This window comes from Dendropsophus ebraccatus, chromosome 12, assembly GCF_027789765.1.
Source record: "Dendropsophus ebraccatus isolate aDenEbr1 chromosome 12, aDenEbr1.pat, whole genome shotgun sequence".
In the NCBI taxonomy this organism is placed as follows: domain Eukaryota; kingdom Metazoa; phylum Chordata; class Amphibia; order Anura; family Hylidae; genus Dendropsophus; species Dendropsophus ebraccatus.
Window position 1 is genome coordinate 69222190 of NC_091465.1, and position 22345 is coordinate 69244534.

The following is a 22345-nucleotide window of genomic DNA, read 5'->3' on the forward strand; positions in this document are numbered from 1 at the left end:
ATGCGCCCGCATGAGAACCCTGTGGCCGAAAGATCATCCGGCCAGTACTTAAGTACCGGCCGGGGTGATCCGGGCAGAGACCGGCCGTTCCGGGCCGGGTCACAGAACGGATGGTCTCATACTTACATAGTATAAAAAATAGTTTCATTTGCCAAATTTTTTTATGCTATTTTTCCATGCACCCTTATCTACAGAATAAAAGTCATTCGGGATCCACAGATCAAACATATGAGGTTAAAAAGTCAACAGCTCCCTGGATCGATCTTTTCATTTGGGCCGTTCTACAAAATCGTGATGAAATGGCTACGTACTTTTGGGAAATGGTGAGATCTTAAAATATTTAAACCAGGCAGCATAGCAGCCACTTCAGCCCAACCAATGCACCAGGTAGACCTAATGAAGGGATGGAGCATGTAACAGGGATTTAAAACCTAACAGAGAGGATGTGTGTGTATTTCGGTGGCCCCCTAGCCTTGTACTAGGCGTAACACCACGAATGTTTTTTCCCTTGAAATGTTGCTTTAAGTAGTTTGTGACACTTCTATAAGAAACAGTAACTGTTCTTTGGCAGGAGTTATTATGATAATAATAATGGATTTCAGTGAATGACATGTGACCTCATGGTCCTTCTTGATTCCTAAAGGGGTTAATCAGCATTTAAGAAATTTTTATATATTGCTGCACTGTTGGTAAACATAATAAACATGTTATGCTTACCTGTCCGCACTCCCCCAGTGTCCTCTCCAGTGTCCCCCGCTGACTGCAGCTCCGCTACTTCCGAGACACTCATCTTGGAAATTACAGCCCGCTCAGCCGATCACTGACCATGGCACTGTCCCGTCTCAGCCAGTGATTGACTGAGCAGGCTGTCAGTCAGCGGGGGACACCGGAGAGGCTGCAATGGGATATTCGGGGGGGGGGGGGGGAGGTGAGAATAACTGCAGGGGGGCAGGTGTTATGTGTCCGGACTGGTTGACCAGAGTGGCCAATAGAAGTTTGTGCTTTGACTTGTATAATACACAGCTGGCTTTGCTGGCAGACAAAAGCACCCCAAAGATCTAAAGATCGTCATTGCAGCTTCTCCCACTGCTCCCCGTTACCTTCCGCTCCTCCCCGCTTGCTGTCGGTGCATGTTATAATAGAGACAGCACAGCGAACAAGGAGAGAGAAGCAAGCGAGCACTGACCTAACAGGTCAGCACTCGCATGCTCCTTAATACTGGGCTGTGTAATAGAGCCCTAAGGCTATGCTGACACAATGTATGGATGAGCGCAAACAGCGGCCGTAGTTAAAACCACGGCCGGAATAAATGTTTATGATTATTAATTCCGGACATAGTTTTACAACAACAGCCGTCGTTTACCGTTAAACACTGGAGAACGGCTGTCTACTTAAAAACGGCTATTGTTAGTACATTGTGGGAACATAGCCTAAATTACATTTCTCTATCTCTAACTGGTGCAGGGGACAGAAGCCGTGACCTCGGCGCTTGCAGCTTGCAAATTACTGAAAGAGCTCTCCCGCCTGGAGTCTGAGGCCGAAGAATCGCTAGCTATGAAGAAACTAGCTGCCAAGTTTGAGCATCTCGCAATAGGTAATCCACAGCGTCATATTATTCCCCCCTATAACATTGTTAAAGTAGACCCGTCACCGCTCCCAACATCTGATTTAGTATATACTTACATTCCCCATCTTCCTCTATTCAGTATGACGCCTTCATCCTAATTCATGTTTATTTGGGTAAAATAGAAGCAGGGAGACCCCCCCATCAAACAAAACGTTTGACATACAAATTCTGCTTCTATGACTGTATGATATAGATGTAACTCTCATTGTTGCAGGTGTGTTTAATGAGTGTTACAGAAATAGTGAGAAAAGAGCATTTAAGCTGCTGGTGCGACGTTCGACTGTCTGGGGTGGTGCCACGTGCTTGCAGCTGGCTTATGAGGCGGATGCACGCAATTTCTTTGCACAGGATGGTGTTCAGGTAAGAGAACATATTTCTAATTCTTCTGAGGTCTCCTATGTGGTCATTCTGCTACCCAGTATAGTCAGCGATGATTTATATATATAAAAAAATTCTCAGAATGTAACTGCATAGAGCTGACTCTCTCCTCCCTGCATAACACTAGCTAAGCCCTGCCCCCTACTTTCTGAGTTCAGTCTTGGTCTTTTTGCTACTATTGGTTGACAGCAATTTGCGGGGAGATACGCCACCTGGTGGGAAAGACTTTATTAGAATTTACTTCTAATAAGGTTTATAAATAAAAGGGTCTCTAAATCAAACCCATTGGATGACCCTTGTAGTGGCCCAGACATTTTACTTTTTCCTAATTATTAGATGAGGGTTGGAGGTTATGTAGGTTTTCCATTACTTTATTATCTTTAATGATACTACTCCATTCCACAGTCCATGTTAACAGAAAAGTGGTGGGGACAAATGGCACAAAACACACCGATATGGGCGTTGGTACTGGCCACCTTCTGCCCTCCACTCATTTGTACTGGTCTCATTCAATTCAAGTGAGTAGCTGAGTACAATTTTTGTAAGTATCCTCACACTAAACATTATGATATGGAGAAAGTGTATTCTGTATGGAATTAAACTTTTATTGGTCTGAAAAACCTGTTAATCCAACAAGTAATAAAACAGATATCTGATGGATTAAAGGAATTCAGCACGATTCTCCAGGATTGGCCATGAATGTCTGATCAGCAGGGCGCCAGTTGTCTGGGAACCCACCCTGTTGGGTTTTGGGCTCATGGCCCTTCCTATTGTACATGATGGGTCCATGCACTAAAAGAAATGACTAACACCTTAAAATGCCAAAATAAAAAGCCAAACAAATGTATACTATATGTGAAATCCCCGAAAGATCTAAATCTTGAGCCCTCAACTTCTTATCAGTTAGGGTCCTTTTATGTGATCAGCCGATGAACGAGAAGTCTCTTGTTTTTTGGCTGATTGTATCTTTTGTGTGGGCATTTAAATCAAACGGGAATGTATGGACTTCTATAGGGGAGTTAGTAGGCCACACAAATTTGATTGGTTGACCCTGACTGGCACTTGCTTGTAACCTTGTAAAAGGCTCTAAGTAAAGTTATTCTACCATGACTAACGCTAATACATGAGTGCATGTAGTGGCAGTCATTTTTCTAATTGTTATTTCTTTTGTTCTAGAAATGTTGATAATGAAAATGGAATTGAAAACAACCATAATGCTGAGATGAGCAGCTTAGATACTGATATAAAGACTCCCAGTGCAGACATCATGGATGGGTATATAAATTATAATCTTTCATGACAAGCAGTAATCTATTGCACTTGTATTAATGGATATTGTATCATATGTTACCGATCAGGGAGGAATCAATACTGCTCAGTCCTGGCAAGGCTTTAGATGAAGAAACTCATCTCGCTAAAGAATACTATATTAAGGAGAAGCCACAATGGAAGCGTCACTGGAAACAGTTCTGGAGCGCCCCTGTGACTGCGTTCTTCGGCAACCTCGTCATGTACTTTGTCTTTCTCCTCCTGTTCTCTTATGTGCTCCTCCTGGATTTTAAAGCACCTCCTCCAGATGGTCCGGCCACTTCAGAGTTTATCCTGTATTTTTGGGTATTCACTTTTGCTTGTGAAGAAATACGGCAAAGTTTCTTTGTGGGATCCATGCCTGTAGCCCGGATGGTCAAGCAATACTTACAGGATTCCTGGAACCATGTTGACATCACGGCCTTGCTGCTTTTCATCATGGGAGTCATCTGCAGGTACTTATTGAAGAGGATATAGAATTAGAGAACTCTGTCTTATATAAATGTGTTGTACTCGGAGATAATATATTTGTAGAATAGAAATCATCTAGCCTCAAAAACAACCAACACACTATTGGCCCAAGAGCCCTTTTACAAGATAATCATCCAAAAAAATCGTTATATCATTCAAGTTTAAGCAATATTTTTTCTCTATGACTGCAGGCAATGTTCAAACGACTAACAACGATTTGTTTGTGCGTGGTTGATCGCATCATTTGAGCTGACGTTTTGTGTATGTACACATTGCACATTCATTATTAGGAACATTCGCAAAGAGTATAATGACTATCGTTCCGTGTATTATGGTGAATGATTTGACGTAATTCAGAAAAGCCTTCGACCGTTTGTCGTTGATCAGAGAAAGAAAAATCCCTTTGTCTAATAGGAGCCTAAAATATATATTTTTTTATTTCTTTTCAATTTTAAATACAAAAAGGACACTTTATAACATTAGCCTAAACACCTCAAGATTACAGCATATAAAAAGCAGAAAAACCGGAACCACCCCCTCCCATTCCTCTCCCCTCCCCCCCCCCTGGGCCAATCACAACAAGCTTTTATAAAGTCAACCAAATCCCCCCCCCCCCAGCCCCAACCGCGGCAAACACAGGAGGGCAGAAGAAAAAAAGAAAAGAAAAAAAAAACCCGCAACCACAACACTTTACCCCCTCACCTCCTTCCCACAATCATACCACCTCACACATTGACCCCATTCCGGGAGGGGAGATATCCATTTCCTCATAATCAATAATTTGGCGCAGAACAACAATCTCAACAGACACCTTTTCTGTTTCCCAGATGTCCCGGCAGGGAGTCCCGAGGTATCCCCCAGTATGAACAAACAGAAATATTCCTCTAGGGTCATACCAATAGTCTCGTTTATCCCCTGGGAGACCCCGGTCCAAAACTGGCCCAATTTTTCACATGACCAGAGCATGTGAACAAAGTCCCCTCTCTCCTTTAAGCATCTCGGACAAAGATCATCAGTCCTCTTTTTAATTTTACACAGGAAAGAGGGGGTGTAATATAATTTATGAATAATGTTAAATTGGATCAGCTGATGGTTCGCCGAGGGTGCTGCTTTTTTGATGTTACTATAAACTACTGTCCGGTTCACTTCCCCCCCAATCTCTCTTTCCCAAGCCTTTCGACTCCCAAAGTCCAACTTTCTTTCTAATAGGAAACATTTATAGAGTATGGATACCCCATTAGATCTCCTTCCCATTCCTCTCAACTTTTCTAGTGTTTAGTTCACCCTTATTCCATCCTCCACCCTTCTCATATCCACCCCCAAAGCGCTGGAGAGCCGTAGATATTCAAACCATCGGGTGTCTCTAAAACCATACTCTAACTTAACCCGTTCCCATGTTTTAATTTTCCCCATAATCACCATGTCCGTGATCAACCTTAGGTCCTGACCAAAAATTCCGTGGAGTGCCCCCAGTTTCCCAACCTCCACCAAACTGCTATGGTCCCATAAAGAAGAAAAGCTAAGAAAGCCCCTCAGGTCCAAACACCTTTTAATCTCCCTCCAGACATCTAATCTAACCAGAGCATCCACCATAGGCCATTTGGCTTTAACCCCTCTCTCTAATATCCCAGCATCAAGAATCTGAAATATGTCCAGAGACTCATCCCTGGCCCCCTCCCCTAAATGTGAGAAAAAACGGTTATCCCTCCAATCCAGAAGCCAATAGGTCTGAGAGGCCAAGTAATAAAGCTCAATAGAAGGGAGGTTCAAGCCCCCTCTATTCTTGAGCGCTGTCAACAACTCCAACTTAATGCAAACCCGTTTTCGCCCCCATATCAGGAAATTCCATATATTCCTAATCCTCTTAAAAACCTTCTGCCCTACCCATACCGGGGCGACCCCAAAAATGTACAAATATTTAGGGAGGCAGACCGACTTCAACAATACCAACCGATCAGCTCTAGAGAGGGGCAAGCTGTGCCACACCTTCACCTTTTCCTCCGTTGCTTTTATCAGGGGAACGAGATTAAGATCACTAAAGGCCTCTACGTTCCGGGAGACGCGAATCCCCAGGTACCTAAAGGAGTCGTCCCTCCCGAGAACCTGAAGCTGCGGAAAAGACAAATCCCCCTCCGCAGCCAGCTGCAATAATACTGATTTCTGCCAGTTTATTCCCAGGCCCGAATATTGCCTAAAATATTGCTAGATGATCACCTTAATCACATAGAGAACAATTAAAAAATCTAACCCATCTGTTTTTTGGGCGGATAGTCAGGGTCCTGTTGTGAGCCAAGACGTACACTCCCTCTGGCAATTTTCTATCAGCACTAGAGATGAGTGAACCTCAAACACGCATGGAGCATTTGATTACTGGTTGGATGGATGTCCTAGGGAGTTCTGGAGAAGATGCATACAGCCTTCGGCTATATCCATGTTTTTTCAGGCAATCTTAGAGCCATATTACACGGCCCAATGCACTGTGTAAGCAATCGTCAATCACTGGCCTAGGACAGTGCATCGGACAGTCATTGGCTGAATGGCCTTTCACTTCACAGACGGCTTCATAAGCAGCTGGCGTGAGCAGAGAAAAGCCAGGACATGCGGAGCATGGACAGGTAAGCCGAGAATCACTATTACCTGTTTCGATGCACGGCCGGTGGCCAATGATTTTTTAATATGTTAAAAACAATCATCAGCCAATGATTTGCTCTTCGGTGATCAATGTCTTTATTACATGGTTTGATATCTGCTCAAATAGGTCTGATTTTCGCAGATAATCGCTTTGTGTAATAGGGCCTTTAGGGCTGCATCCAACTTAAAGCTACTGGTAATGCTGCCCGCTTGGGTTCGAAAGGACCCGAGAATGCTTGAGGTTTGCTCATCTCTAACCAGCACCATTGGTATTTATTACAGATAGGTTTGGCAAATTTGAGTACTTTCAGTTAACCATGATATTTTATATCCCCTGTTCCTGCCATTTGATTGATGAACACAAGGTTTCCTCAGCAAAACCTAACTACCAAAATACATAGGAATTAAGATGTCAGAGGCTTCCAAAATAGGTCAGACCATGTGGGCCTTCTGATTATCCATCAATAACAGATGGAGAAAACCAAGAATATCCATGTTGTTTTCCTATTGAATACCATAGTGTGTTTGTTTGTCGAGAAAATGGGGGAGATGAGCACTGTTTTTTGTGCACAATAGCGCTCCTGACTACTTACTATGCAGAGATCCAAAACCACCCCATTATCTCCTGCTATTACCCAACCAAAGCTGTCAAAACTAACGAAAAAAAACTTTGCTTAGTTTGATTTCTTTACACAGAATGATGGACACCTCTTATGAGTCAGGACGGACCATCCTGTGTGTTGACTTCATGGTTTTTACCCTTCGACTTCTTCACATTTTTGCAGTCAACAAAGACCTGGGGCCAAAAATAATTATTGTCAGAAAGATGGTAAGTGGACATGTGTGGTACCCCGAAATGTAAAGGTGGAATTCTTCATTCATGGCTGTTTGACAGAGTCTTTAGAAAGAGTGAAAATTAAAAATATATAGGCCTGTCTAGAAGTCAAAGTAGCATGAGGAGGGGTTCTCAGTTGTCTGGCATATGAGTTAGAATAAACTAGAATATTCTAGAGTCAATCCTTAGATGGCCGGTGGTGGGGATATAAACATGACACCAGAAGATCGGGATGCTGTAATTATGCCCCTCAGCCTTTCCACTGTGGGCTGAACCCACAGAAGAGCCAACTCAAGCTTTGCCACCAGTGTGCAACATGTCACATATGAAAATGGGCCAAATAACAAAACAGGACGTCTTTACCTTCCATCTTTCTTCGTCTTCTTTTCTCTGCATCTACTTCCTTTCATTTCCTCTTCTTTCTACTAACCACACATGAGTCTGCTGCTGGGGGCACAGCGGTGTTAATTCATTCTGCGTCAGCCTGCGCTGCCTGCCCCGGCTGAGCAGCACAGCTTGATTGATAGATTTGCGGCCGGCAACACCAGTTAGTCTGCAGTATGTGTTCTGGGACTGGAGTCTTAGGGTCCTATTCCACTGGCCGAGCAGGGCCCGATCAACGATGTAAACTAGCGCCGATCTGCTAGATCGGCGCTCGTTTACTGGGCTTAATTCACGCCCCAACAATCATTAGCAAGGGCTGCAGGGACATCGTTATTGATATCCTTGCAGCCCTTGTTTCATACATTACCTGTCCAGGCTGCAGGTCTTCACCTTCTCCCGATACCACACGGCAGCATCAGCTTCGGAGCCAGTCCTGGCCAGTGATTGGCTGAGCGCTCTGTCAGCTCAGACAGGCCGCTCCGAAGCTGCCGCACAGGACCGGGAGAAGGAGAAGACCTGCAGCCTGGACAGGTAAAGTATGATGTTTATGAAATCGATGGTCGCCCGCCGCACCCGCTATTCCACGTAGCGATGCGCGGGTGGGGATAGATGATTTTAGGTTTGAACCTAAATGAACGATCAGCTAATGACACGATTAACGGCTGATCGTTCTCTCTATTCGGCCGATTATCGCTCTGTGGAATAGGCCTCTTAGCCCTAATTACGCTTGGGGCTGTATCTCAATGCCCCATAAGTATCCTCCCCATTCATGTGTTCCTTGCCAGCCTAGTTTACTTGTGTATCTTGACCTAGCATTATATCCTGCATTGTATTTCTGGTTATCTGACTTCTGGCTCTTGACTTTTTGACTACGCCCTTGGATTTCGTATTATACCACGTTGATAATTTGTTATTGACCCGGACCTTTGCCTTTGCCTTATTGTGTGTATGTGTGTGTGCGTGTGTTTGTCTTGTTTCGGTCTGTGTTGCACTTGGACTAGGTCAGGGTTTGCCGTCCAGTTGTCCGTTGCCATCTAGGGCTCCTGAGGCAAGTAGGCAGGGACTGCGGGGCGGGTGCCAGTGCAGGACTCACCTGTCCTTGTGTTTCCTGTCCCTGATTCCTAACAATACCTCACAGTTGAGGTAGTGTATGTTGTATATGTATATTTATTAGCAGATATGTATATGTGAATAGTTTTGTCTCTGCCGCTTTTTCACAGATGAAAGATGTCTTCTTCTTCCTGTTTCTCCTCGGTGTCTGGCTAATCGCCTATGGAGTTGCCATGGAAGGTCTCCTACATCCAAATGATACTCGGCTGGGGTGGATGTTTCGACGTGTTTTCTACAGGCCTTACATGCAAATCTTTGGTCTCATTGAGCTTGAGCAGATAGATGGTAAGAGACACATAAGTGACTCCTATGACTTTGCTACCACCACCACCACCACAGGTGTAAACCCATGGATGTGACTGCTACATCTGTACCCCCTATAGCTAATGTAGTTCTGAGGGATTTCTGGGACTTTACACAACAGTCCCATTGACTTATTGGTAGTTCCAACTCATGGACACCACTAAGGCCTTTATCCCACATATTTTTGGAATGTATCACATCACATAAAACTGAATTTCTCCTTTAGAAAAACAGATGTACTTAACAGTAGTACTTAATACACCCACCAAGGAGTGGTCCTTATACGTAAGCTTTTGTTATTGGCTGATATCCTTTTAGGAATGAACAGGAAACTATAGAGTCACTTGAAGTGGTAACATTGTGTCTCCTTTACTACTTAGCTGAAAAGGTGAATAATGAAACCTGCTCGGATGACCCAGACGTCATCATGAGTGGACTCCATCCGCCATGTATCAACACATTTGCCAACTGGCTGGTAATTTTCCTGCTTGTTGTCTACTTGCTTGTTGCAAATATCCTCCTGTTGAACCTGCTGATTGCAATGTTCAGGTAATTATGCTATAACCATATACAATACACTTGTGTATATATATATATATATATATATATATATATATATATATATATATATATATACCTCGACATGCTACTATGTGTGAGTCTGCTTCATTGGTAAATCTGTGATCTCTTTGCTGTGCTTTTCATCTAATCAGTGATACCTTCTCCAAAGTGCAAGGTAAAAGTGATATATACTGGAAATTTCAGCGTTACAACCTGATAGTTGAATATCACGATCGTCCAGTGCTTGCACCGCCCTTCATCATCATCAGCCATGTTCACACCTTTATCAGACGGAAGATGCGCAAGATTGAGTCCCGGAAGAAAAGACATTTCAGTAAGTGTATACTAAGGCCTTATTCACACAATCCATCCCGCGTTCCGCACATTGGACATTGTGGGATGCGTGTCGCAATCTGCACTAGGACATGTCCTGTTTTTTGCAGTGTGGATCGCAGCACGGATCGTGTGAATGGCTGCATTCATTAGTATGGTTTTAAAATTTAACGGGACGTGTAAATGCAGCCTAAGAAATACAATGGAGACTTTATTTTTGTGCATTTTTGACTTTTAGAGGAAAATGCAAATTTAAATTAGGCAGACAGAAACAGGTAGGGAGGGGAACAAAACTAAATGAACTCTTGGTGCACCATAGTAGATAGCTAGATATGAGAATTAAAGAACAATATACAATCACTAAATGTAACCAGTATAGTATTATTATTATAGTATCAAAGTGTGGTAATGCAGAGGCAATAACATAATCCAAAGAAACCAAGCCAATCATAACCAAAGTGCTAATTGGAATTTTGTCAGGAATGTGCAGTAGCCTAGTGTGAACCTGCTTTTTTTGCTTCTGGGTGACACACCCGATTACTTCTCAGCTTCCGGCAATGCCAGAGTTACCACTGAACTCTCCCAGCCTTGATTGCCGCAGCTGAGCAAGCCTGTTTGATTGAAGTTCTTCTCTGCCTGTCTAGAACCTGGAAGATCAGAGCACCGGTCCAATGGGGATCCAGACCGGGCTCTTGATCCTCATAAAATGAAAGCTGAGCCAGTCTCTCAGCACTGGCTATTTAGGTTCATACCCTGATCCCAGCTCCCCCTGTCTATTCCTGCGATCCCCATACCTAATCCCCCTGCTCGTTTTGACCTGTTATCTGACCCTCCACCTGACCTCTGACTATCTGATTGTTACCTGACTTTGCCCATTTGGTTTGGACTTTGGCTACTAGTGCAGGGACTGCCTTTGTGGTTGTCCACAGCTACCTAGGGCTGTTTGAGGCAAGTAGGTAGGGACAGTGAGTGGGCTCAGTATCAGGGCTCACTGTTGTGTCTTGTCCCTACCTCCGCAGCCTGACAAATTTAGTATAAGCTTCACAGCCCCACTACCACACTCAGTTTCTGAAAAATAGGGTATAGAGACAACAAAAATGCTGAGATTTACCAAGAAAACCTCTAAGCAGGTGCTTCAATAAAGGCCACCAAAGGACTCCACAGTATATTGCATATAGCTCAGTGTATTTTGCAATTCTTCCATCCTTTGGAAATGTTATACAGGTGGTTGGGGTCCTTCTGTCTCCTTGATATAACATTTCATTCTGCCAGTAATAAAAACTATAGCAGGTTTAGCAGGAGTGTAATATTTGGGGCCGGAAATGAGTCACGGTCACCCAATCTTAACAACATTGTCAACACACATCAGAATTGTTAGGAAACTTTTTCCTTTTTCCAGTTTCCATCTGGTCAGAGGATATGGACGGTGTCCTGCAAAGGGGACCTCGGAGCTCCCAGCATCATGATTAATTATGATGTCGGGAGCTTCAATACTGTTCAATACTGACACAGCCGTTCCGCACCTGGTCAAAGAACATATGGCACAAGATGACTGATTTGGACAAGTCAGAAAGTAAGAATGTGCATCCCAGATCCTGATTCCTAATTATTGATAATCCTGGAACCATACTATTATCACCTACCCAGAATTCAAGGATCACTCGAACACCCACCAGGCAGACCAATTATATCTAGCATCAATAGCTGCACTAGGCAACTGCCCCACTATCTTGAGCTTATCTCAAGAATATGTTAAAAATAAAAAAAAGTTCCTAGTTATTTGAGAGACTCAAAACTACATGAGTGGACACATTCTTTTTTATGTCAATGGATGTAACATGTTTATACACCAGTATCCCTCACGATAAAGGAATGCTGGGCATCAAAGAAACTTTTTAATGAATTGTTTAGAAATCTTTTTGAAAAATAACTTATTTACTTATGAAAGCCAAATTTTCAATCAGTAACGTGAAACAGCAATGGGCATGAAAGTGGCATTAACTTATGCCAATTTATTCAGGAAAAAGTTTAAAGATGAATTTATCCCTCTCTCTTCTTTTAGAATAATGTAGTAGAATATAAATGCTTCCTTGATCATCTCTGATTCCTCTGCAATGGTGATCCTTGAGAAGCATCTCTTAGTTATCTATGGATGACACTCTTTTCGCTATAGCTACAATTTGTAATTTACCCTCAATTGAGGTCTACTAGAAAATAGTCTCGATAAGGTCCAAACTAGACTAAAATAGACAGTTTTCATTTTTTTGGTTTGGTGACATTATGGCATAACCTTGGCCCATGGCCGGATCCTCGTGGCTTGTTGAACAGTGTTGTTGCTGACAATGATACTTTTTAATTTCTAGTGTTGGAGCTGAAGGAGCCCTTAGACAGCAGGATGCTCACATGGGAAGCTGTTCAAAAGGAGAATTACTTGGAAAATATAGCCAAGCATAAGAGGGACAGCGACAAAGAGCGCCTGAGACGCACATCCCAAAAGTAAGTGATCTGTACCCTCTTCTTACAACCATTTTACATGGGCCTATTATTAGCTCATCCTCAAGCAAGTGCTGATCAGTGAGATCAGTGTTCATTTGTAGATCTTAAAAGTGTACCTCTCATTACAACAAACTTCTGACATGATATAGACACATGTCAGAGGTTGGTATTAGTGTGGGTTTGGGTGCAGAGACCCCTTCCAATAGCTAGAATAAAGACGCTCTCACTGGTAATGTAGCAGTGGACGGAAGTATAATGGAGCCTATGAAACTTCCGGCAAAAACTACCAGAAGTTCCATAGGCTGCATTATAGTTCTGTCTTTTGCTACTTTAGCAGCGAGAACGTCGATGTAGTGGCAGAGAGAGCGCTGCTTCGCGGTAGCGATAGGTGAGGTCTCAGCACCCGGACACCCACTGATACAAACTTTTGACATGTGGCTATAATATGTCACAATTTTATTGTAATGACAGGTACACATTAAAGAGGTATTCCGGGCAAGGGATGTTTCTTACTATATGGCTGTTTTAAAATAATAAAGTTAACTTACTTACCTCCCTCGCTGCCAAAATTATGCCTCTTTGTCCCCTTTTTCGTCTGCTTCCAGTTGTTGCTGTGACATTGTTTTCGCGGCCATGCCCACCATACCCCTTTAATCAATCATGTGCCAGGTTGCACAAATGACATAATCTGTTTAATCTATTAACTTCAAAATAATCGCCCACACTTTCATACCTATGGAAATATGTAAGGGGGCGACTGCCATCGACGAATGAGAAATTTTGTTGGTTCGATGGCCCTTTTATTCATCTCATTAGGAGTAGTGAGAACTTCTGCCTGCCAATAATTATCCCCCGTAAAAGGACCCTAAGGGCCCGTTTATACTGAGCCGAAAAAGCAGAATTTTAAGTGGAGACCAGGCCAGGGACGCAGCTTGAAATTCCGCCTGTTCCATTTTTTCAATGGGATTTCTTGTGTCAATTTTTTGAGTGGAAAGCGGGTCCTTAAAGTTGGAAGGTTAAGCTGATACACTGTATGGGCTCTGTCACACTACGGAATCCACACGGATAAGCTCCCAAAGGCTCCATTCTATGGTCAGGTGGATTCCGCCGTCCGCCTGGAGCCTATGGGACGGGCAGATCTTCAAGCAGGAATATTCATACACCAATCAAAACAACTGTGCCAAATGTTTGTGTTTGGGAAAATTGAGACAGAAAGCTGTTGGCCAAACCAATGTTCAGCCACACACTATTCCGGCCCCTGTTTAAAATTTAAAGTGATAATGTCACCTACTTACCTAGCATCTGTGCTTTTCCCTTGCAGGGTTGACACAGCATTGAAGCAACTCAATGACATCAAGGAACTCGACCGAAGATTGAAAGTGCTGGAATTGCAGGTATAAGCCGTTGGTTTCATGTTTGGGGACAAAACAGAAATATAAGTAAATATATATATATATATATATATATATATATATATATATGATCAAAGTGGGTAAAGGGGCGGTAGAGAATTAGAAAAACTTGACTGCTTTTATCTGAAAGCAACCCCACACCTCACCACAGGTTATATGTTAAATGTCTTTGTCTGTTGGGTCTGTATACACCACTGTTTGTCGTATGTATATTAGGCTACGCTATTCATGTTATTCCATTCAAAAATATACTGTTAAAAAAAATTATATGTTTTTGGTACTATGGCAAATTATGGGTGACATATACTTTGTCTTGCCTTCTGTTCTCCCAATATATATGTTAAATATACTGTAAGCTGAAAATGTGATGTGAACAGAGCCCAGTAAGTTGCTATATGTTATATAGTACAACAGATCTTTGAAGATTGGGGCTTTTACAACTACATTTATAGACTCTTCTATAAGTATGTTCCCTTTAATAAAACCCTTCCACCTTTCTCCTTGTGTGAATCCTAGTATCTGGAAGGTGACCTGAGGCTGAGAGTAGAATGAAGCTTGGCACGGAGCAGTAAATGTTAATGTATGCCAGGCCTCTCCTATTACTCCACACAAAAAGTGCTGGAACTTTCCAGCCAAAATCCTGGGTTCATTCAAGGAAACCATTGACATGATAAAGAGATAGGAAGGCCTCATTTGTTTATATTACCTTAACCCTTTCAGGGCAGATTACCATAAGGTCACTGGCAGAGAAGTGCAAGGGCTGGTGCTAGGTCATACATATGTTTCTATTAACAATAAATTATATGGATGGAGACGTCATGAGAATTCTGTATTTTAGGGGGAATACTGTAATGAAGCACTTTCCTGGATAATACAGGCCCTACAAAATAGCAGCACAGTGAGCACTGACAAACCACCTCCTGTGCCTAAGTAAGGTAAGTGGCAAACACGGGTGTGGGGCCCAATTGTTTCAGTGTCTCTAAAAGATGAGAAATCAAAGACATATTGACATAGGGACTATGGGAAACTGGAGGAAGGAGTGCAAGCCTTGTTGGCCCCAACTACTTTTTAACTGGATGGTGAGAACCTTTGGTCAATCTGCCCAAGGATCTTGGAAACAAAGGGTCAAACAACTACCAGACCCTTCTGCTGTAAAACCCAACACTATGGTAAAGGTACAATTGTAAACTTTGCTAGTGGATACATTTTCTTCTATATTCACCATTTTTACAAAAAATTTTTCACAGAAATTAAACCAACTAATTATATTAAGTCTAATACTAACTACTCACTAACTAATCACTCACTAAAGACCCTATTACATGAAGCAATTATCGGCTGTATTTGGCCAATTACGGCCAATAATCGCTCCGTGTAATAAAGGGCAATGATCAGCCGACCTGCAGGATGTCAGCTGATCGTTGTCTTTTAAAGCGAATGTACCAGCGGTACATGGCTTTTCTGTTTTTACAATGACTAGATCGGTAGAATCAATGCAGCCTCGTCATAGAGGGGAGGGGGTTTCCTCCCACTGGGGGCGGGGCGGCCAATGATCCAGATAGCTATTATCTGTTGCTGTAGCTCCATGCAATAGGAGCGGTGGCAGCAGATCGCCACTACCTTCTATGGGCTACCTGGACCATTTAATAATCACCCAGGTTGCCCTGTCTCCCCACCACCACCACCACGCACTCTTACCCGCTCATTGTTGGCGCATGTAATAGCACTGGCAACAAGCAGGGAACATGGAGCAAGCACTGACCTGACAGGTCGGCGCTCACTTGCTCCTGCTGATCGCCCAGTGTAATAGGGCTTAAGTGTGAGTAGACAAACTGAGACAGTTATCACATGTGTCGCTGAGTGTTTGAAGACCTAATCTGCCATCAAAAAAGTCACTGCCATGTATGTTGAGCCTGAGAGGTTGTCACAGTAAACTAACTGGGCCAGGATTTCAAAAACTTAAACAGAGAATGACGTGATCATGGAAGAATCACTCGAAAAGGGTTCCTGTGGATGTAAGCAACTCAACAGTTAAAAAGGTCAGAAGAGGAACAGGTGGTGCACAGTCAAGGAAACTGCAGCCGATGTCCAAACACCCAATACTTCATTCCTTAGCACAAATGGGCTATAACAGCAGATGACTAGTTTGAAGGCCACAACTTTTTAAAGGAATTGAGAAGAAAAGACTTTGACTTTGGCACTAAATTTCATCTGAGCAGTAAAAAAACATTGGAGCCAGAACTCCAACATGTGCCACCACCATGCTAATGGAAAGTCAGAATATGTCAAGTGTCAACAATTCAGGTTGCTAGAGATGGCATAATGGAACAAGGAATATTTTCTTTACACATCCTGGGAGCTTTGGTATCTATGAGTGGACAATCAGACAGCAGGGCCTATCTAAGCACTGTGGCTGACCCTACTTGACAGTCTCCAGATCCTAATCGGAAAGACCATCTCTGTGCCAGATGGACCAGACCATTCAGAGTATGTCAGGACTTCATGTGCAGTAACTATAAAAAGTGATCCTGTCCCCATTGGCCAACAATTTCATAACATGGGATCTACACAGCAATAAACTGTTGTGGTTCTTAAAACCAAAGAAGATCCAATACATTACTAGATTGTAGATTCTATTTGTACTCTTGTAGTTCCATTTTCTTTACGAGCAGACTCTCTGTAAATGTTTAGAAGCCTAATCAGTCCTCACCAGTAAAACAGTAAGAAGACAGGTAGGTGGGGAGGAGGGAGATGCAGCTGCAGTCTTTCATCAGTGTATATCATGAAGAATCTCAGTCTAAATTACACATATAAAATAACCAATAACTAATACTAACTTACTGTATATCTAACTAAAATGAATGTTATTCCTATTCTAGGTGGAGTCTTCGCTTATTGTTTACTATCAATTTCATGGACTAAACCACTGCCTGCCATGTGCCAGGCACTTTTCAATTATTCTCTCGGCCTCAAATAAGTGGACTTCCATTATTTGTCTGTTGTCGTATCCCTTCTCTTTGACTTCATTGTCCTCATACTCAGGAGAAATGTACACGCTGAGTTACCACTTCAATATGTGTAAATTTGGTAACAAAAGTCCGTACTACACACCAGCTGATCCAGTATGTTCATCCACTGCTTAACATGACACATGCAGCTTTATAGGCTGAATCATTCGGACACTCTCCCAGTTTGAAGCCACCAAATATAGAAAAACCTACGTCCACATGCAGTAGCCCATAGCTACACAATTTAGGGACCATATTCAGCCAGGTAAAAAAATATTGTATTTAAGAAAAAAAAAATCATCCTGAAAGTGGACTGGGTCCCTGGGTGGTAATGGTCAGAGACGCTTTACAAATCATCAGGTTTTAATACGCTACATCTAATGGTCCCTTTATGGCTGTGGTCCCTCGAAACTTAGTGCAGATCTGCCATCTAAGGCCTTATTCACATGTCCTGTAAAAATGGCCGTGGTCGCAAACCACATTTTAGGGCCCATAAATCCTATGTGTGCATTCATACCATCTGTACCGTCATCCGTACCTTGATCCTTGCCGCGAAAAAATAGGACATGTCATAGTGCGGATGGTCACATGGATGCCTCTCTCCGCTCCTGTCACCTGCTTCCATCTCTCCCACTCCTGTCACCAACTCCAATCTCCCCCGCTCCTGTCACTCGCTACAATCTCCCCCGCTCCTGTCACTTGCTCCAATCTCCCCCGCTCCTGTCACTCGCTACAATCTCCCCCGCTCCTGTCACTCGCTACAATCTCCCCGCTCCTATCTCCACCGCTCCTGTGACCCACTCCCCCACTCCTGTCACCCACTCCCATCTCCCCTGATCCTGTCACCCGCTCCAATCTCCCCCGCTCCCATCTTCCCTCCTCCAATCTCCCCCGCTTCCAACTCTCCCGTTCCTGTCAGCCACCCACTCTGCCCGCGGACAGCACCAGCAACTCCAGACCCCAAACCAGCGTATACAAATGGATGCAATCAACAGACGTCCAGACAGTGTTTTTCATGGAGCGGACAAAATCACTGGACATGTTAATGAGGCCTAAGATCGTTAAGACCCTGATATAAGTGTTGTCAAGCTGTTTTCTTTCCATTTCTGCCCAGACGTACTAATTCTTATGAAAAGTCTATGAAAAATTTGTTGTATTCTTCCACTGTCTAGTGCCAGACTTCTGTTACATATGTGCAGCATACCAGGTCCCTTGTAGGCTAGGTTCACACCAGTGTTGAGCACAATTCCGCTTCTACTTTCCGTTTTGATGACAGAAAAAAAGAACCAAGAAGAACTATCAATCTCCCTCCCCATTAATTTCAATGGGGTTTTAGTGCGGTCCGTTTGTCTTAGTTGTTCTCAGTTTTCATCAAATCTGTCAATGTTCCATTTTTTTCAACAGACATACAATTTGTTCTTGTAGCGTTTTTTGTCCAGCCAAAAAAAAGGCATCTGAAGCGGAAAGTGCCCTTCCATCTTTTTTTTTTTTTTTTTACATTATAGTCACCTTTTTGCACATATTACACCAGAATTCAGTAAATAGCTGAGCTATGTAATTTTTGAAGAAATAGAATAATGCTTATTGTGTCTTGTACATTCCTGTTCCTGAAAGAAAACTTGTCCATTTACAACAGTTCTGGAGAGTTGCGAGCCATGAAATGGTTTCGGAATATTTTATTATTGTTTGGGCAGAGATAACATAAAGCCTCTCTATTTTAATGGGCTGACTTGTTGGATTATCCTGGCAAAATAAGGAAAGTCTGGGGTCCCAATGACCCACCAGAGCTAAAGACTTCGAGGTCATTACCCCAAATATATAGATGAACAATTTTAGGCTGGGTTCACACTACGTAAAAAACACGTATTTCATAACAACGGCAAAATAACAGCCACTGTTTGCGCAAAAATGGCCGTTGTTATGAAATACGCCCATGTTTTTTACGGATTGTGAACATAGCCTTATTGTGCAATGAATTATTCCGCTCAAACCATATCAGGAAAAAATCCAAATCTTCTCAATCAGTCCAAGCAGATAGCATGTAATGGCACCTAAATGTGAAATTTCATTGTAATACCTCATTGGGTATCAACTTTCGGCAAGTTCACTCATCTCTACTTGTTGTCATGACTTTGCATTGTACTGTGTGAGTTTGATACCCCACTGTGTGATATATGCTGCCATTTATGCCCCATGTATGTGAAATGCACTGTGTTGTATGTCTGTGTATTACATGGGGCAGTGTCAAGAATAAGGCTGTGTTTTGTAGTAAAATGCTCTTCAGACTTAAACTCTGGTTATTGTGGTACTATTAGGGTCCGGTGCCACCCTGGGCTGACCTTTAGTAGATCACGTACTGGGGATATGCACATTTATTTGGTGACTTCCCAAAGAAATTTATAAAATTATCAGTTAGGGGGAGTTGCTAGACCAGGTAAAGCCCATTATTACAAAGGTAGTAATGGGCTACATCCACATGCAGTGGCCAATGGCCCCTTTATTATTTCTATTTTTATGACGTGTTCATCACCCCCACTCCCATTAAAAAACAGGCAACCTTTAAGGTCCCCATAAACTTTAGACTTTGATTGGCGGAACCTGCCAGTTGCAGCGCATTCGGCTGTCAGGCTAAGGTGTATGAGGCCATCTGTAACCACCGACAGACGATGTCCGTGATGATACCAAGCTGACAGATTCCCTTTAATATCCACTGATTTACACTTGCATTTACTTAGGCATCACTTTCAATGCATGAGACCTAGTGCATTACTTGCAACAGACCCAATATGTGATCTTTTTTTGAACCTAATAGCTTGTACTGTAGTTTATATCTGGCCCAGGAGGTCTAAAGGCCGTATTACATGGTCCGAAATTGAGGGGGAAGCCAGCTGGGTTCCGTCTTGTTCCCCACTTGCTGCCTGTACTATTACACACACAGAAGGCGATAGAGAAGGAGCAGGAGGGGCCACAGAGACCAGTGGGAGGGGCCACTAAATAGCGGAATCTTTAGATCGCCCGGGCTAGCCACTCAAGTCAGCGGCAGAGTGACAAGCAGCTGACCGCCGCTGCAAGGGTTGTGATTTTTCAACATAGAAAAAAACACAATCCGCCAACATTGTGCATGTCGACCGGTCGTGCTCTTTTAACATATGCTATTACACCAAACGATTATTGTCCGGAACGGCCAATTAAGTACAGATAATAATCGTTTGGTTGAATTTGACCTTTAGAAGAACTGGGTATGTTTATTTTTGGTTATTTTTTGTTATCATTTATTTAACTTGCTTCTTCTCTGTACAATGGAATTTCAGGGAATTTACCAATAGGTCAGTTTTCTGGTGGAAAAAAGTTTGATATTTTTTTGTACAAGCCTCATTTTGTTTATAAAATGTTGACCTTTTAATGTGTTTTAGTTGTTTTTACTCCTCCTCCTCCTTCAAAGGGTCATGGCTTCAATATAAAATGGCGTTGCTTAAAGGGGTTATTTACGTCTATTTAAAAATCTCAAAACTTCCCATACTTATCAGTGCTCTCTGCTGCCACCTCTCTCCATGTCAGGAACTGCCCAGATCAGTAGCAAATTCCCATAAAAAAAACTTTTCCTGCTCTGGACAGTTCCTGTCTCGGCCAGAGATGTCAGCAGAGAGCACTGTGTCAGAATGAAAAAAAAAAAAAAAAACATTTCCTGCAGGACACACAGTAGCTGATAACTAATGGAAGATTTTATATTTTGAAATAGAAGTAAATTACAAATTTATATAACTTTTTATAACATTTTAGAAATTTGAAAAGTTTTAGCCATTAGAAAGTTTCAAAACTTTTCATTGTACAGCGATTAGGCTAACCTCTTCATCTCACACTGGAATAGCCCTTTAAGTGTTGGGAATGGTAGCTATGAAGAACGTGTAAGGAGCAATTACCCAGTAAATGAGCTTGTCTAATGGCACAATGCATCAGCAGCCGCCTAATAGGCATGTAGGCTATTACAGCAATATATGAATTTCCCCTTTTCTTCTGCTGACAGCCTGAGCAGAACTGACTACAGCACCGGGACAAAGTGTGCATTCTCCTGTTAAATTTGAATTTGGCCCAAGAAGCCGTGTAAGAAAATTAGCATTGATGAATAATTTAGCATGGCGACCGTGCCGCTGTCATCGGCTAAAGCACATATGCAAAAAAGAGAGAAATGTCTATGTGAAGAGGCGACAGATTCAGCCTGTGGACACAGCTCCATTCATAATTCATTGTGGGGTTTATAGGGCAGTAATTTGGCCACAGCAGCAAAGAGCAGCAGGAGTGAAAGTGTTAAATGAGAGGGAATACATGTTTTGTTACAACAAGAGCCAAACGTAAAATCTGTAAAAAAAAAAAAAGAAAAGAAAGTAATGCTGATGAGACATATGCTCCTGAGAAAGTGGCCTTAAAGGGGTACTCCTGGGAAATAATAGCTTTCAAATCAACTAGTGTCAGAAAGTTATACAGATTTGTAATTTACTTCTATTTGAAATGGAAGTCTTCCTGTACTTATCAGCTGCTATATGTTCTGCAGGAAGTGGTGTATTCTTTCCAGTCTGACACAGTGTTCTCTGCTGCCACCTCTGTCCATGTCAGGAACTGTCCACAGTAGTAGCAAATCCCCATAGAAAACCTCTCCTGCTCTGGACAGTTTCTTTCTGCCTATATATACTGTGATATACTTTTCACTATTTGCCACTTATTATCATCTTATTACACAGTATTAGTAAAACAACTGAGATAGAAAATATAACATAATTTTTTCCGTTACACCCAGGATCTGTAATGGAGCCTCTCCTACAGATGTCAACATAGCCTTATGTGGATAGCCCCTTTAAATCTCAATATAGCCTTATGTGGATAGCCCCTTTAAGAAAGCTTTAAGATTGTAGCATTTCTGCAGCGCCATCTGGTGGCCATAACTGATTAAGCAGAACATTGAATCATTGCTTTTGAATCTGCATAAAATTTAGTACTGCGCCTTAATGTCAGGGGGAACAACTAACTTATGAAGTTGTATCAGGGCTGGGCAGATAAATGGGCACACTAGATTTGGGATATTAGTAGATCCAGTATGCCATCTGTGGCTATAGTCCTTTGGCCCCTTCCCTATGCTTTTAATTGGATGTTCTGGTTTAGGCATATATTACCCTAAGGGGGCAATAAGACACCATGCTAGCATAGACATCATCATAAGCTCTTTGTACAATACCCGCTAGCTAGATCCGTGATCTGTGGAAAACCGTCAGTGATTGAATACGTTTTTACATCCGTGTCCATGTTTTTCACTGGTGTCCATCACATCACCCCAATGTATTCCACTACTCCCCACAACCCATGGATCCCATATACTTCTTTTGAGCAGTCCGTGCCGCAATCCACCTCTGATCTAGGGCATGTCCTGTTTTTTAACACCACAGATCCGGGAACGGAAAGTCCGAATAGACAGACAGAGTTCAACAGGCCGTAAAGT

At 42.6% G+C, this 22345-nt stretch overlaps 1 pseudogene; it reads left to right on the forward strand.

Annotated features, from left to right (window-relative positions):
- The window catches only part of LOC138769010 (transient receptor potential cation channel subfamily M member 4-like), a 46575-nt pseudogene extending 31776 nt beyond the window's left edge, over positions 1 to 14799 (forward strand).
- Positions 14800 to 22345: the final 7546 nt, after the last annotated feature.